Consider the following 17,580-nt stretch of genomic DNA (forward strand, 5'->3'; position numbering starts at 1 on the left):
TTGGTATATAAAGCAAAAAAATAAATACACAAAAGTAACTGTTGAGAGTGGGATTTGAACCCACGCCCTTTCGGACCAGAACCTTAATCTGGCGCCTTAGACCAACTCGGCCATCTCAACGTGTACAAGGACGTTTCGCATGTCAAACATTTATACATCAATTGAATATTTAAACTTATCGATTTCGAACTTGAAATAGTTACTTATTTTATTATTATTATTGGTATTTTGTTTGGGTTAAGCCCACTGACTTTCTATTCTTTAATTGAGTTTAATTCGGTGGGCTGGTGCAAGAAGAATTGGACCAAAGCATCCTTTTGCTTCAAATCAGAGGCCCCCACGCAGCTGTTACATTTAGTGTTATATATATTTAGTGTTATATATATATTACTAGGGACAATCCATGCCTAAAGTTACGGTACAACAAAAAAAAATTAAACATTAAATTTAAACACAAAATAATCAAGTACTGAATTTGGACATGTACTAAACTAAAAGCCTAAACTCATTTATATCATATATCTGAAGACAATGTATATAGTTCTTAAACACGAAATTATTAAAAAAATAAATATAAATATGACTAAAAACACGGTGTAAACAATATTATTACAACCGCCTCTTTCCCCCAGCATAAGGTGGATTGTTGCTGATGTGTTAATGCCGTCGTGACTTCTTTTCCCTATATAAGCCAATATTGTAAAGTAAGGGTTAGAACTTGATGTTAATTATGTGTGTAGCTACACACAATTTGGGTCACCCATTTTAATTGCAATTTAATAAATCTGTATCAATAGTGGGAGCTGTGTGGTTTGTCATTTTAAGCACATTGACTGAGTACTATCACAATAACAGTGCAAAACTTATATAGTCTTCATTAATCATGGAGCATAAACAAAATAACTTTAAACAAGAAGTAGATGGGTATTATTTAGCCCACTACCTTATTCTTCTATTGTACTCAATAATAATATGCCGCAAATGCAACACAAAAAAAATAGATTAAATAAACACTTTTGTTTAAACCTACTCAAAAATAAATTTCAACTAATTAAGATGCTATCATCCTATTTAATACAACTTTAGTTGTTGGCTCCTGCACTTGTAGATCCTTGCAATCTTCTAGCTAGTAAAAAATTCTCCTTGCCATCCCTTACAATTTTTATATCCTTGGCCTTGGCTTCTTGGTCATTCGAAAGAGCAAGTTTGGAAGCTTCATGATCAAAGTCATTCTTATCAACAATGGGATCAACAACTACACAAATGGGCCTTCAGTTCTTCATCAAGGCAATTCTTCCTTTCAACCTTCCAACCAGAAGTTGGCTTATATGAAATCAAGTTTATCGGAAGCCTCCACAACACATGAACTTAGGGATTGCTCACAGGGACGAATTTTTAGAAGACGAATTGTTTGAGGTCTTTCAAACTTTTATTTTCAATTTTCTTTTCTTTTTTTTTGTGATAACAATGGACTCTTCTTTCGAGAAAGCAATTAAACTTATCCTCTTTCAACAAAAACTATCAAATGCCACTAAATTTGGTTAAAAGGACAAAATCCATGAGGGGTTTGAATTGATGACCTCTAAAATTAGGGTTTTAGAGTTATACTACATGGTCAGACAATTTTATAGTGAGGTTTATAGAATAGGGTTGAAAAGACTAAAACACTATTCACTACACAGCCTAGCTCCTTTATTCTTTCTCCCTCCTCCCATGGCGAATCTGCGTGCAGAGCCCTCGCTTCCCTCCACTCTGTCTTCTTCGCGCGATCGTCTACCACCGCGCCTCACCGCCAGCATCGTCGCCTAGCTGATTGTCGCTTGATGCAGCAACGGTTAGCGAGGTGACGATCGAGGCGAGGCGCGGTAGTCAGCGGTCGCGCAGAGAAGACAGAGAGGAGAGAGGCGAAAGCTTTGTAAAATAGCCATGGAAAAAGGGAGAGAGGAGAAAGGGAAAGGTGGGCGAGGGCAATTGACTTATTTTGACCTCGTTCGATAAGCTCGTCTGTAAGGACGCCAAGCAATGTAGAATCATTTAGGGTTTTATTACAAATTACAAGTGTGTAAACTAGGGAGACACGAAAAGTAACGCATAATTGATTTCAGAACAAAGAAAAGATCCAAGTGAAGAAGACAGAGTAAACAATTTGTGGATTTTAGGAATTGAGTGAGAGGAATCAAGATTGCAAAGACAAAATATTCGGGAAATGAAATCTGCTAACTCTATTTTGAGCCCTCTAACTCGGGTCAACTCACTGATGCTTTTAATTAAATAAATGAGTTTTACATATTTATTTATTAAATTTGCATTCGAGTGTCTCTTTTATGGCTAGAAATTTTACGGCATGTTAAAAATATTTCCTAAATAATAAAGTTTAGTATCATTTTGTGTCCACCAATGATTTTTCATTAATTTAGAAAAAATAAATAAATATTTTTTAATAAAAATTTGGACAAACTTTATTTCTATATAAAATGGGTAAATAACATTATTGGTGCTCAACTTTATATTTTGTGACAAATTAGTTTTTGTACTTTAATTTATCAAATTACAACCATTAAATTTGTAATTTTCCTACAATTTAATTCCTCTTTTTATTTTAAAAAGAGAGTTTTCATGTAATGATTTTTTTACAAGAAACTGATTGATTTGCATGAACACACGCACACTTGGTTCTCTGCTTGTGCTTAAGAAGCTTTATATATATATATATATACACACACACAAATGCATTGGTTCTTTATGCATGCGTGAGAGGAATTTGTATATTTTTATGCAAATGATAATAATTGTCATGTAGTTGATTCATTTACAAACAAAACACAAGATTTGCTTTTAACATGGACAGATGTATTATGCTTGTTTATATAGAACTGCTTCTTACACGTAATTTTAGGTTGTTGTATAAAACCACCTGTGTGAGAGACGATTTTATTTTTAATAACACATGGCGATTCAGTCTTACCTAAATATTATTTTTATGTTAGTTGATGTTAATGAGTCAAATCGCTCATGACTCGGTATTTGACGCATTAAAAATCTGTTCAAATTCATTCATTAAATTAAGGGAATCAAGTTTGAGCTTAATTATAAAATTCAAACCGTAAATAAGTTAATTTTGAATTCAGTAAAACTCAACTTAATAACTCACAAGTTGTCTCGAATAGAGGTTCTAAATTGTCAACGTTTATATAGAAATGTGGATAGATCTTGAATATAAAGTATAATTAATTTATAAATTATCAGATTTTTATAAATATACTTATATTTGTTTTATTATATGCAATTATTTTATGTGTGTAGTTTGCTATGCAAAAGTTTTAAGTTGAATAATTAAATTTAAATTTTATTAATATTATTATATTAATTTAATATAACATATTTATATCTCTTGATAATAATAGTACAAGATTTTTTTTTATATTATAAAAACACTTTGAGATCAACAAAATCAATCCGTCAATCCTGTCTGCATGCATGATATTGCATGGCATGCATGCTATTACAAAGTTTAAAAAAATTTGTAATAGCTTGTTCTCTGTAAAGCATTTTAAGGTGAACCTTTGCCAACCCTGTCTGCATGCATGCTACTGCCGGCGCAGCCCCCTAAGTTAATGGTTAGTCCCCGGAAGCAGAATGATATTGCATGGCATCAACTGCTTTTGCAAGAGACATTGGTGCCTCGAGTCACTCTCTGAAACCGGATTAATCTGGCTCCTAGTTAGTGGTGCTCTCAAGTCCTTGTGTCTTTCCTTATCCAGGTTCTCACTTTTGGTCCTTCAGTACACTCATCTGGAAGTCTAGATGACATCAGAAATGCTTCCCCTCTACTTTTGGAAAAAGGTTAGCCCAACGTGATTGAACACATGCAGGCATGTTTTCAATCAAAGAAACGGCTTGTTCATACCACACATTTGAGGAGATGGACCTGTCTCAATAGGGTCACTGGAAAAAGAAGTCAACAGAATAATGTTCAGGATAGATGAGATAAAACACATTTGCGCAAAATCAAATGGGCATCACATGAACCTGATTAGTGACTTCACTCTGGTAAATCGTTGATCCAATTCTTAGATGACACCTGCAACGTACTCTTTCCATTTGACACTTTTATTGTTCAAAAATCTAAGAATCCCTTCATTCTCTTCCATTATAAACACAGTTCCCGCTTCAGAGGAGACCCTGAGAACAAATAGGCTTTTTTTCAAAGAGAAATGAAAAAATGAAGGGCAAACTAGTTCATGAGATTAAAGATTTACAGTAGCAGCAACAACTAGTTTCTTCCTTTCAATTAAGGCTTGGAAGGAAGGAATTGAAGATAGTTTAGAGCTTGGAATTGGAAAGAAGTAACCCAGACTCTATTAGTTGCAACAATATTTCTTGAGAATAAATCAAAACAATTAGATGAATTTATAGCTCAAAAATAGATCACTTGCATTTAATATCAATCATTTAGAAAGGAGTAGTTAACGTAATGGAAATATTGACAACATCAACATCTCACCTTTTCAAGAAAATAGTATTCTCCTTTAATATTTCAAATATCTTTTATCAGTTTTGAAAGAAATAAAATCCAATAGGAAAAAATTGACGGCCACCTTGGTTTTGACTCTAGAGTAGCAAATTAAAATAGCCAAAGAATAAAAAAAGAAAATAACAAATTAGGTACATTGGAAGAACCTAAAATCAAGATAACACTAACAAATAAGTAAATTCAAAATTTCTATGCGAAACCCAAATTCCCCAATTTATCATATACGGCGCAAATATACGAATATTCATGTGCCTATCTAATAATTAATCTAACTTTTGATTAACGCGAGTTCCAAAATAAACCTTCACTTAATTTTTAATTGAATATATTTAAACTAATTGATTTCTAACTAGAACTAGTTATTTATTTTATTATTACTGCTATTTTGTTTGGGTTAGGGTTAAGCCCACTGAAAAAGTTTCCGACTTCCTACGCTTTAATTGAGTTTAATTCAGCTGGTGCAAGAATTGGACCAAAGCCTAAAGAAGTCCAATACTTTTGCTTCAAATCAGATGCCCCCACGGAGCTCTTATATTTAGTGTTATATACATATATTATATATTATATCCTAGCCAGGAATTCATCTAATTTACCTCTTTTTTGAAAAATTGCAAAATACCATCTTAAGCAAAATGATTGTCGTAATACCATTTTTTCGTACACATCAGACACCACTTGTGGAAGGTTGGAAGTGCCAACATGGCTGGTCAGCAAAGACAAACTGCCTGCAGAAGAGGCAGTTCTATACAAGCATAATAGAAACCCCTCTCAGAAAGATGGTTCTTGTGTTTTGTTTGCATACAGATGAATGTGGGTTGTGTTTTTAGAAGGTGAAGCACATATATGAACATGAATCATTGGCATTCAAATTTGTGATTCTAATACTAAACAGAAAAGAGGTTTGTTATTAAAATAATCAATAGGTTAGAGTTTACGTTCTTCATGTTGCAACTCCTAATTAACGAACACCTGAGGCGGTAATGCATAATGCACAAAACAAAAGAAGAGGAAAAGGCCAGATCTGATTCATCATCACCGGATCTGGCAATCGAAGGCCATGCAAACCACTGCCACAAATCATTCTGTGAGCAACGGCCATGCCTCTGCTCTTTTTCTCTCTTCCACATTTTTTGCTCATAGAAGAAGAAGATCATCATTTCCAGAAGATACACAAATACACACACTTGGTTCTCTGCTTGAGCTTAAGAAGGTTTATATATATCTTTTATGTATATATATATATACACACAAACACATTTGTTCTTTATGCGTGAGAGGAATTTGTATATTTTTATGCAAATGATAATAATTGTCATGTAGTTCATTCATTTACAAACAAAACACAAGAATTGCTTTTAACATAGGCAGATCTATTATACTTGTATAGAACTGCTTCTTACACGGGCAGTTTTACGTTGTTGTATAGAACCGCCTGTGTAAGAGGCGATTCTGTATTTAATAACACATGGGCCTCTCTCCCAAGTCTGGAAAAGTGGTATTCAGGTAATTATTTTGCATATGAAGGTATTTTGCAAATTTGTTTTTAAAAAAGTTCTCCCTGCTATCTCTTATGTTCAGTCTTCTATGTATTAGACACTTGCCATTAGCCTGTTGGTTAGAGATGGTAACATAGAGTGGGGTGGGTCGACCCGACCAAAAAATGAATCCATTTAAAAAAATTAATCAGAAAAATAAATCCATTTAAAAAAATTAATCGGGTAAGGTGCATAAGACAGGTAAGTGGGGTATTACCCCATGAAATAGCAGGTCCGGGGGCAAAACTCACCGAGGATGCACTGATACCCACTTCCATTGAGTTACAAATTCAATTCCCCTTTATTCATCTTATTTACAAAATTGCACTTGAGATAAAATGAAGGCATTCTTGTGTTAAGATTTGAAGACCTCCTCCAGCGGTACCACAAAACTTGTTTTTGGAGTTATGGCATTGTATTCCTAGATCCAGTGTTGGACCCTTACGATCATTTTAATTTTTTTTTCCCATTTATCTTTTGTTTGAATGTTTTAAAAATTTCAAAAACAGAATTTTTCATTTTATTCAGAGGAAACAATTTTCAATTGTTTCTCAAATTAAGCTGATTTAGAGAACTCTTCGGAAACATGTTTTTGGGAAACATAATTAATTTTTATTTGCAGATTCATTCGGTTGACACACATTTCTTCGTTCAGAAACTCCAACCACAAATTAGCTTACAACAAATCAAGTTTGCAGGTAGGCTACACGTGTCATGACCCAAGATTCCATAGAAAGGCATTATAGTAATAGACTTAGCAAGTTGTTAGGAGATATTTCGTAACGCTGTTACAGCACATGGATGCTGTTATTTTTGTTAGATGAAGCCTATAAAAGGTTGTCGGTAGGAGAAGGAAAGGAAAGGTTGAATGAATGAAAATCTTATTTCTATTTCTCTCTCTTAATTCTCCTTCCCCTCTCCCATCTCTCCCTCTCGTTCTTCTTTCCCCTCTCCTGTTCTTCTGTTTCACCCCCCTTCTTCTTCTGACTTTCCCCCTCATTCTTCTCATTTCCTCCCCCAAACCAGGCAATTCTTGGTTCTAAACCTATGCGGATCCTTCCGATTTCCGATCTAATCCTAGATTAAACCCTAGGATCATGACAACATGATTAGATGATGAAGCATTTGCGGGCATTTCAACATTTATTATCTTGTTTCTGTAGCAACGGGGCTCCTATTTGAGAAAGCAATAATAATAATTGTCAAATTCTAATAAACTTGCAGTCAAAGGGTAAATTTGATAGTGCAAATCGAAGGAGAGGACTGACCGAACATACAAGTACTACTAAAGCCAAATCCAAAGCCAAAGCCAAAACCAGACACTGATAGCCAAAAAGAAAATACCGAGAAAGAGAGAGAGATCGCGAAACGTACCTCCGAGCTAGGGTTTAACACAGTCTCGCAAACCCCCTAACGCGTGAGAGATGATTTCAGTCGTAAAGTGGTTGAGGTTGATCCAGGGACCAAAGCAGCAAGGAAACCAGATCGAGTCGAAGAGAGTCGAAGAGTCTCGTAATTGAGGGGAATCGGCAATGGTGGAACATTCGGGAAGGAGGGAGGAAAGAAAGCGATTGAATTTGGGGAAAATGATCGACGGAGCATATGAAGTGAAGTGAAGTGAAGGCCAAGGGCTCACCTTTATTTGAGCCCTTATGGGCCGGCTAACTTTACTTGGGCCCACTTAACGGGGGAGCACTTGGGCTAACTTTACTTGGGCCCATTTTCCGTTTTGAGTCTTGCTACAGGACCCGCGAGCTTTATGAAAGACCTTGGGGATAAAAAGACAAAATTATCCTCTCAAATTTTGTAAATTTACAAAACATTGCCATTGCTCTCTGCTCGCTCTCCTCCCATGGCCATGCCTCCGTTACTTTTGTTTCTCTACAGCGCCTCACTGCCATGGGAGAGGAGCGAGCAAAGAGCAAAGAGCAAAGAGTAGGGGCAAGGGCAGGGCGATGCTTTGCAAATTTGTAAAGTTTGAGAGGGTAATTTTGTCTTTTTAACCATTTTCTGTAAGGCCCTCGTTAAATCTCTCGTACTTTCTAGTATTTTTCGTTCTGAAGTATGTACCATGTCAGACATTTTTAATTGTTAATATATGAATGTATGCTTATATAACAATTTACTAGATTCGCATGAAAACTCACTCATGTATATGAGTTGTATATTATTATTTAGACTTTTCAATTCAGGTGATAATTAAACTCCGTCATTTTAAAAGTCAGATTTAGAGTCTTTTGACGTAAATTCTTGCTTATGAAGGTAGGTGATTTTTTTTTTTCAAATCAAAAGAAACTCTAATATACAAGTTTTCATAAAAATCGTTACTTTCTCCCCTATAAGTTATGAACATAGACCCAAATTAGGCAATCAGATTAGGCCAAGTAAGACCCATCAAAGACATGTACGTATGGTCCATTATATAGTAAAGTAATATATATCACATTGTTCAAATTTTGAACATATAACTTTGAGATATCTACTATTTGAATCTCATGTAGTTGATCACTTGACCTATTTCGATAAATTAAGACAGGTAAATTGTTACTATTGTGTTACTGTGAATTAAAATTTTATCTTGTGTACATAATTAGGGTTTATATTTTTATAATTAAACATTCAAGTTTTTGTTTGAAGAGAGAAAATATAAACTTCTAAAATTAAATATATAAACTTTTAAAATTAAAATTTTATAAATTGTTATGTTTTGTGATTGTATTGGATGCTTAATCATTTCTTTAGCAAATCAAAACCATCAAAACAAAAGATTTTTGAAAAAAATATGTAAACTTAATTTTGAAAGAAATTTGCAAGTATGAATAAGAAAAAATAAAATCGTTCAAACTAATTAAACCAAATTGATTTAAATTGTCAAATCGTAAGGGAATCGATCAATTAGCCTTTGAGTTTGATAAATCGCCAAACTGGCCACCCACTCAAATTTCAAATAAAATTAAGTTTTTCACTTATTGAATTTTTATTTAATCATAAAAGTATGAATTTTAATTTATTATCAAGTAAACAATAAATTCACAATTTTTGATTTAATAATTAAAAATAAAACTTTTAAAATAATCAAAACGTCGTTAACTTTTGTAATTCACTCACAACCTTGTAATTTGGTAACTTTATAGGGTTAGTTTAATTCATAAGTCTTAATTTTTTTTTATAAAGTTTAAAGAGCTTAAACTTTATAGGGTGGTTTCAAACAAATGGTGTTCAAATCAACTATTGCATATTTTTAAGAATTTTAAAAATTATATATAAAGAATAAAATTCCAACAAAAGATATTATATATATATATATATTTATCTTTATTCTGAAAATAAAACTTAACTTAAGAAAGAGTTTCTAATAAAAATTATATAAATAAAATAAAAAATTGTAATAATCACGTATGAAATTTAACATAATAGCAAAACAACCCCTCACGCTTTAAAAAATAGTAATAATCTTCCCACTTGCAACATCACTTTAAACCCGAGCGTACTCGGGTTTTTTCAAATGTGAGAGGTAGTCCATACAATTATCTAAAATCTCAGGGGCATTATTTGTAATTTTTCCTAAATAAAATTTTAAGGAAAGGTATCACATTTATATTTTTTATGATAGAATTTATATTTATTTAAATGAAAAGGGTGATTTTGCATTAATAAATTGAGGTTATAAAACAGGTGGTAGGTTTTAATTAGAGTAATTTTGGAATTATCGCCCTTACGCAGTTCTCTGTTCTTGTGCCTTCGTTTTCGGGAGATAAGATAAATCGCATGTGGAGATTTTATCTCAATGCACAGGACAGAGAATCGAACCCACAGCCTACTGGTACGAATCCTAACTTATCATGAACCAACTACTAAACTTGTGGCCCTGGAGACTTAATTAGAGTAATCTTGCTTGGTACATAAAAAGTGAAGGTTGCGTTCTCTTTACTTTTCAATTTTTAGTTTTGAGTTTTGAATTCATTTTCAGTTTTCTATTTTGATAATCTATTTTTAAAAAATTAAAAACGCGTTCTCTTTGTCATTTTAAAAAACTATTTCTCAAAACAAAAAATTAGAAAACGTGTTCTCTTTGAAATTTTGAAAATAAGTTTTTAATAATATTTTATTCAATAAATTATAAATATTTAATGTTAATATATTATTAAAAATATATACATCTTAAAGTTTATGAATTTTGTAATATTTTTTTCATTATAATAATAAAATATGAATAAATAAATAAATAAATGTGTTTTGAGTTTAGAGTTTGTTTTAAATAAAAACACTTAAAATAATTTTTTTTTGTTTTAAGTTTTCTTTACAATTTTTTTTATTTTTAAAAACAAAAAAGAGAATGCGTTTTCATTATTTTAGAAAATTAAAAATAACTTGAAATCAGCAAAAAGAACGCAAGCTAAGAAATTTTGAGCTACTTGCTTCTTCTTATACATTAATACTATTGGATGAAAATCAAAGAGTTCATGTCAGTCTTGTAAGCACCCTCGCCCGGATGTCCCAACCGCTCGGTCTATCCGAACGGAAGCGCTTACATGGAGGGAAGAGAAAAAAACATAAGACAAAAAATACCCTGGCATGCATATATACGAAAAATATAACAGCGGAAGCAAAACAATATACATGCATGCTAGGGTATGGATACTCATGGCAGCACAATAGAGTGTAGGGTTGTCTGATGCCACTGAGATAGTAAGATCACTCATCTGCTCCAATAAGAACCACTCCTACACCATCATAGCTGCAACGGATGCTCCATGACGACTCAATGCATCTGCAACTACATTGGCTTTACCTGGGTGATAGAGGATCTCGCAATCATAATCTTTAAGCAGCTCTAACCAACGGCGTTGTCTCATATTGAGTTCCCTTTGTGAAAAGAGGTACTTAAGGCTCTTGTGATCAGTGTAAATCTGGACTTTCTCACCATAAAGATAATGCCTCCAAATCTTCAAGACAAACACTACGGCCGCTAACTCCAGATCATATGTAGGGTAGTTCTCTTCGTGCCTCTTCAATTGTCTGGATGCATAAGCATTCACTCAGCCGTCCTACATCAAAACACATCCCAACCCTGCATACAAGGCATCACTATATACAGTAAATAACTCACCACACATGGGTATCGTCAGTACTGGCGCCGAAGTCAAACGCCGCTTCAGCTCTTGGAAAGACCTCTCACAAGACTCGTCCCAAATAAATCTGACGCCCTTCCTTGTCAACTTCGTCATGGGTGATGCAAGTCGTGCAAAGCCTTCTATGAATCGTCGATAATATCTGGCAAGGCCAAGAAAACTCCGAATCTCCGTCCTTGTAACCGGTCTCGGCCAATCCATCATGGCTCTGATCTTTTCTGGGTCTACTGGGATACCCTCACCTGAGACCACGTGTCCCAAGAAAATAACTCGGGTCTGCCAAAACTCACATTTCGAAAACTTGGCATATAACTTCTCCTCTCTGAGCTTCTGCAAAATCATGCTCAGATGCGCCTCATGTATCTCAGGGTTCGGTGAGTAAATTAGGATGTCGTCAATGAAAACTATGACAAAAAATCCAAATATTCCTTAAACACCCTATTTATCAGATCCATAAATACTGCAGGTGCATTGGTCAGCCCAAATGGCATGACCACAAACTCGTAATGGCCGTAACGTGTACAAAATGCGGTTTTCGCAATATCCTCATCTCTAACCCGCACCTGATGATAACCTGACCGCAAATCTATCTTGGAAAACACTGATGCACCACGCAATTGATCCAGTAAATCATCCACAGGGGGTAGGGAGTACTTATTCTTAATTTTTACCTGATTAAGCTGTCGGTAATCTATACACAGTCGCATAGACCCGTCCTTCTTACGCACAAATAACACTGGAGCCCCCCATGGCGATGTGCTCGGTCGAATAAACCCTTTCTCCAAAAGATCTTGCAACTGCACCTTGAGTTCTTTCAATTCATTAACAGCCATGCGATAAGGAGTCTTGGAAATGGGCTGCATACCTGGCATTAGATCGACTGCAAAATCAATCTCCCGGTGCGGTGGTAGTCCCAGCAACTCATCTGGGAACACATCTGGAAAGTCTCGCACCACAGGATAGGCAGCCAACTCCTTCTTCTCCCTAGTTATCACGGTCACAAATGCAAAATAGGCTTCACATCCACATCGTATAAGCCTCTCGGCATGCATAACCGATATCATCGGCGTAGTCACCACAGGCTTTACACCCCGGTATGTAACAACTAGTCTCCCCGGGTGCTCAAATGAAATCACCTTCTGTCGACAATCAACTCGAGCATAGTGCCGTGAGAGCCAATCCATACCCAACAATAAGTCAAAATCCTGGATCGCCAAAACGATAAGATCCCCTAAAAATACCTAGTCGTGAATCCCTATCTCGCAATCCCTGACCATCTCACTCCCCAACAATACCGTCCCCCCGGTGCGAAACAGATAAATCATATGGTAAGGGGTTACACGGGATCGGGATCTTATGTAACAAATGGGGTGCTATGAAAGAGTGGGTAGAACTTGTATCAAATAAGGCACGTACATCGTGGCCATGAAGAGTAAGTATACCTTGCACCGTGTCACTGCCCTCAGTTGCCTCGTCGGCTGTCACCGCAAACGCCTTCCCCTGCATCTGTACCCTCTCTATGGGCCCTGGGCGCTGTGCTGCTGGTACGGGTAGTGGTGCTCCTAGACCTGGTGCTCTGGGTGTAAACTATCTCTGAGCTGGTCTGGGCCCTACACCTCCCGTCCGTGGCCCTCCAATCTGTGGTGGCTGGGTACATACGTTCGCTCGATGGCCCCTCTATCCACAGCGAAAGGAAATGACATCTTGCCCTGTGGCCGGTGTAGCTGGTGGGGCCGGTCTAGGCGCCTGTGGACAGTCCCTCTTCAAGTGTCCCGGCTGACCACAACGATAACACACGTCACAACGTACATCCTGGCACTGCCCCTAGTGTCTCTGCCCGCACTGCCGGCACTGTGGAAGCGCAAAACTCTTACTGCCGGCATCCCATTTCCTTTTCTTACTGCTGCTCCCTGCGCTCTTCATGACTAACTGGTCCGATCGAGCCTCCAATCGGTCCCTCTCCACTGCGTGGGCTCGCTGAATAGCTGTAGGAAAGTTGGGTGCCTCGATACCAGCTATGGCGTGACGAATCTCTGGTCGTAGCCCCCTTTGAAACTTGCTGACTCTGCGAGACTCAGGGGTCACTAACTCTGGAGCGTAACGAGATAACGCCACAAAATCAGTGTTGTACTGTGTGACTGTCTTACTCCCCTGCTGTACGTCGATAAACTCGAACACCTTCTGCTCTCTAACCCAAGCTGGAACATAGGTCTCATTGAACGCCGCGACAAACTGTGCCCATGTAGGGCCCCCATCGCCATATCGTTGTCTGGTGGTCTCCCACCATCGCTCGGCGTCTCCTCGCAACAGGAAGGTCCCCAGTCGAACTCTATGGGCCTCTGCACAGCCTATAGATTGCAAATGCTTCTCCACAGCCAATAGCCAATCTTAGGCCTCTGTCGTGTCGGCGCCTCTACTAAACTCTGGTGGACGTAGGGCCATAAAATCTTTAAGTAATGCGGCACCAGAACTGTCCCCAACTCTCGGAGTACCTGAATGTGACACCTGGGCCTTAGCGGTCCTACCATCATGACTGCGTTCCTGACGTAACTGAGATGCCGCCAGTACGTCTACGGCCTGTAGAAGACCTGCCAATGTCTCCTGCATGTCCGGAGGTCCTGACTGTCTCTCATCTCCTGTATCTGTCGCCTGTACCTCAGGAGTAGGAACAAGGTGCCCTCTACCTCGCATCGGTGGTCTACCACGACCTCGTCCACGGCGTGCGTCCATGAGTCCTACATAACCAAAATTAATTAGAACGCATTTCAAAATTAAGGACATGACCTAACACTCTAACTCTACCTAACAGCCTTGGTGTACAGTTACTTGTCCCCCAAATTGACTTAATGACGCTCTGATACCAACATTGTAGGCACCCCCGCCCGGATATCCCAACGGCCCGGTCTATCCGAACGGAAGCGCTTACATGGAGGGAAGAGAAAAAGACATAAGACAAAAAATACCATGTCATGCATACATACGAAAAATATAACAGCGGAAGCAAAACAATATACATGCACGCCCACAAGTACCCCGCTGGAACAACAGTCAAGGAGTATATAAAAATATACAGACACCTGTGCCAACAAATAAAAGATACAAGGAACAACCGGGCACAGTCAAAAATGAGAGTCAGAACACCTAACAAAACATCAGAGAAGACGGGGGCAGCAAATTGTACACCCTACCAACATGGCTGGCTGCTAGGTGGCGCGGTCCTCGCCCTTGACTTTTGCTTTACCCTTACCTGGAATGATGGAAAGTAAGGTGAGTCGCAAGACTCACCAAGTTTATATGAAAAGGAAGGCTGTAAATGAAATAGAAGAGGAGATCACCCCAAATATAAACCCACATGTACACACAAGCCATGTGACGCAACAACGCAACAGTGCCGCATAATAAAAACACATACCGGTCCTTGGGGCCCACATAAGATACCTGACACTCAAGTCCCATATCAACATGCCGCTGCCCTGAAAGGCAACATAGATCTCCAACAAACCTGTGCGCACTGTCCCGGGTCGGTACTCCCGTCACCCGTATCCCTGTCGGTACTCCTTACAGCTGAGCCATAGGCTCCCTCAAAACGGTACTCCCGTCCGAGAACTAAATACTACTAGTAACCATGCAATGCATATAAAATGCAATGGCGTAATGAGCATCAACGTGATACAAGGCGCCCATACATCCAAGCATCAGGCCACGCTCCGCTCATATAGTAAATCACACGCGATGCATATGCCCGTGCTAGATGCAACCTGACCAATCTAGAATGTCCGTGATCAAGCATAACCAAATCATGATAATCCCAACATGCAGCCCGTACCCATGTGCATACCAAACCATGCTACAAGAATAAAATGATACCAGATCATGCTATAATCACGTAACGGCAGAGCCAGTCAACAGTGCTTGGCACCGGTTAACGGTCAGTGACCAGGAGATACCATCTGACGGCCTAAGATAGACCGTACGACAGTCACTCCATCACCGAACAGCCGATCCTTGCTCCCACTGCACAACCCCTCTAGCCAATAAATAACCAAAAATTCAATAATAATACCCGACAGCTAAGAACCTAGCCCCAGGTGAGTACGACATCATTCCCATAGGCTTGGGGGTGGCACGAACCCCCGTAGGCAACCAACGAATATAACCCTCGAGACCGGTTTAATAAATTAAATCTTAAAACACACTATTTTAAATTCCATAATTTATTAACAGCCGAAATCAATGAAGGGAGGTCAAATAAATTGACATCAAACGAATCGACAATGAGGGTATAAAGAACTTGCCTTTTCGGATATATCCTTAGGCTCGCTTTGACCAAACGCGGTCAAAATTATACAAATTGCAATAACCCAATTATTCGTCAAAATTAATAAAATTGGACCCTAAACAAAATTTCGACCGCAGAGAATATTAATTACTAGCTTGGGTACATACCTGGATAATTAAATCAGGAATTAAATGGGATTTAATCCAAATTTTGGCTCCAAATATTTGAAATTTCCCCCGCGAACTGCTGCTTCCTTTCTGTAAAATTTGTACTGCTCGAACTATAAAAATTACGCCCGAAATCGGGCTTAAATGCGGCCAACAGACGAGCGGATAAGGGGGCACCACGTGGCAGTGCGCGGCCAGCCGCTGGAGGCCACTGCCTCTAACCCAAAATGACGTCGTTTTGGGACGCCTAAGGCCGATTAAATCAGCCAAAAATTGAACCCTCGCGCGCGTGCCTGCCGCGAATCGAACCCGAGACCGCCAGCCTCTCACGCGCGCCCACGACCACCTGCGCCCGCACACTCGCCTTAACCATATAGTGCGCGCATTTTATTTAAAGGGGTCTTCGGACCCTTTTTCGGAAATGCACCAGCCGTCCTTAACTTTCCTTAATCACACAATCACCCCCTATATTAATTACACTAACGCCCGAAACTTCTAAAAATCACATAACTTGATTTATTTTAATTTTTCTCTAATTCCAGAAATTCCTAAATAACAAAATTAATTATCTTAATTTCTTATTTCCTTAAAATCACCCGATTTAATTTTATTTAATCACAACAAATTATTTTAATATTTATTTTAAATCAAATAACCCCAAAATTAAATTAAATCACCATTAACGGAGCATTACAAGTCTAATCAGTTTTTAGTTAGTTTTTAAAATTTGAATTCAAAGTCTACAACAGTTCAATCTTTTAGTCTTACGATTATTGAAATAGAATTGTTAGTTTTCTATTTTTGCATATATTTGAATCTTGTAAATCTGTCTATATATGCATGCCAACAAAATGAAATACAACAAGTTCACAAAACAATTTATTATTTTTTTTTGTGCTCACCATTTTTCACAAATACTTTATGTAAATATCTGAAATTTCCTACACTGTAAATGGCTGTAACCATGAGGTGTCACAAAATAACTCTCTTATTAAACATTTCATTCATTCTCATGAAAGCAGTGTGCTTGTATCTAAATATTTTAAAGAATAATAATTTGCCATGTTACTAATCACGTGGTACACATGAACTCAATATACCATGAAAGTAAAGAAGCTCATTCTCTTTGCATTTGCCAGATTTTGCTGAATACAGGAGAAGAAATGTAAGGCATTTAAGCTAGGCAATACCCCTTTTTTTTTGTCTAAAGTTAATGTGATTTAGTTATATGCTTTGTCATTTTAAGCACATTGCATTAGTATTATCACAATAACAATAAAGAAATTAAGGTTACGTTCTCTTTACTTTTCAATTTTTAGTTTTGAATTTTGACTTCATTTTCAGTTTTTTGTTTTGGTAGTCTGTTTTTAAAAAATTAAAAATGAATTATCTTTATCATTTTGAAAAATTATTTCTCAAAACAGAAAATTAGAAAACGCATTCTCTTTGAAATTTTGAAAATAATTTTTAATAATATTTTATTCAATACATTTGATTATTCAGTAAATTAAATTAGAAATATTTAATATTAATATATTTTTAAAAAATATATACATTTTAAAGTTAATGAATTTTGTAATATTTTTTCCCATTACAATAATAAAATATGAATAAATAAATAAATGTATTTTGAGTTTAGAGTTTGTTTTGAATGAAAGCACTCAAAACAACTTTTTGTTGTTTTGAGTTTTCTTTACAATTTTTTATTTATTTTCAAAAATACATTTTTAAAAATAGCAAAGTGAACGCGTTTTCATTATTTTAAAAAATTAAAAATGACTTGAAAACAACAAAGAAAACGCAGCCTAAAGTGTTGGTATGTCATCATGTTAGTCACAATAAGCATGTCTTAATAAATATATTGTGACAAAATCAAGTTTTGTCACAATATTGTCAATTTTATCGTGACAAAAAGTACTTTATCATTTAAACG

At 36.8% G+C, this 17,580-nt stretch overlaps 1 long non-coding RNA gene and 1 other non-coding gene across 2 annotated transcripts; both read right to left on the reverse strand.

The window, feature by feature from the left end:
• Window positions 1-39: 39 nt before the first annotated feature.
• TRNAL-AAG (transfer RNA leucine (anticodon AAG)) lies at window positions 40-120 on the reverse strand. The gene has a single exon. It is a non-coding gene; the product is annotated as a tRNA-Leu (tRNA).
• A 3,625-nt stretch (window positions 121-3,745) lies between these two features.
• LOC127813558 (uncharacterized) lies at window positions 3,746-7,676 on the reverse strand. Its single transcript, XR_008026129.1, has 3 exons — window positions 7,444-7,676; window positions 4,030-4,182; window positions 3,746-3,945 (listed from the first exon to the last, which is right to left on the reverse strand). It is a non-coding gene; the product is annotated as an uncharacterized LOC127813558 (long non-coding RNA).
• Window positions 7,677-17,580: the final 9,904 nt, after the last annotated feature.

The sequence above is a fragment of the Diospyros lotus genome, chromosome 11 (genome assembly GCF_014633365.1).
Source record: "Diospyros lotus cultivar Yz01 chromosome 11, ASM1463336v1, whole genome shotgun sequence".
In the NCBI taxonomy this organism is placed as follows: domain Eukaryota; kingdom Viridiplantae; phylum Streptophyta; class Magnoliopsida; order Ericales; family Ebenaceae; genus Diospyros; species Diospyros lotus.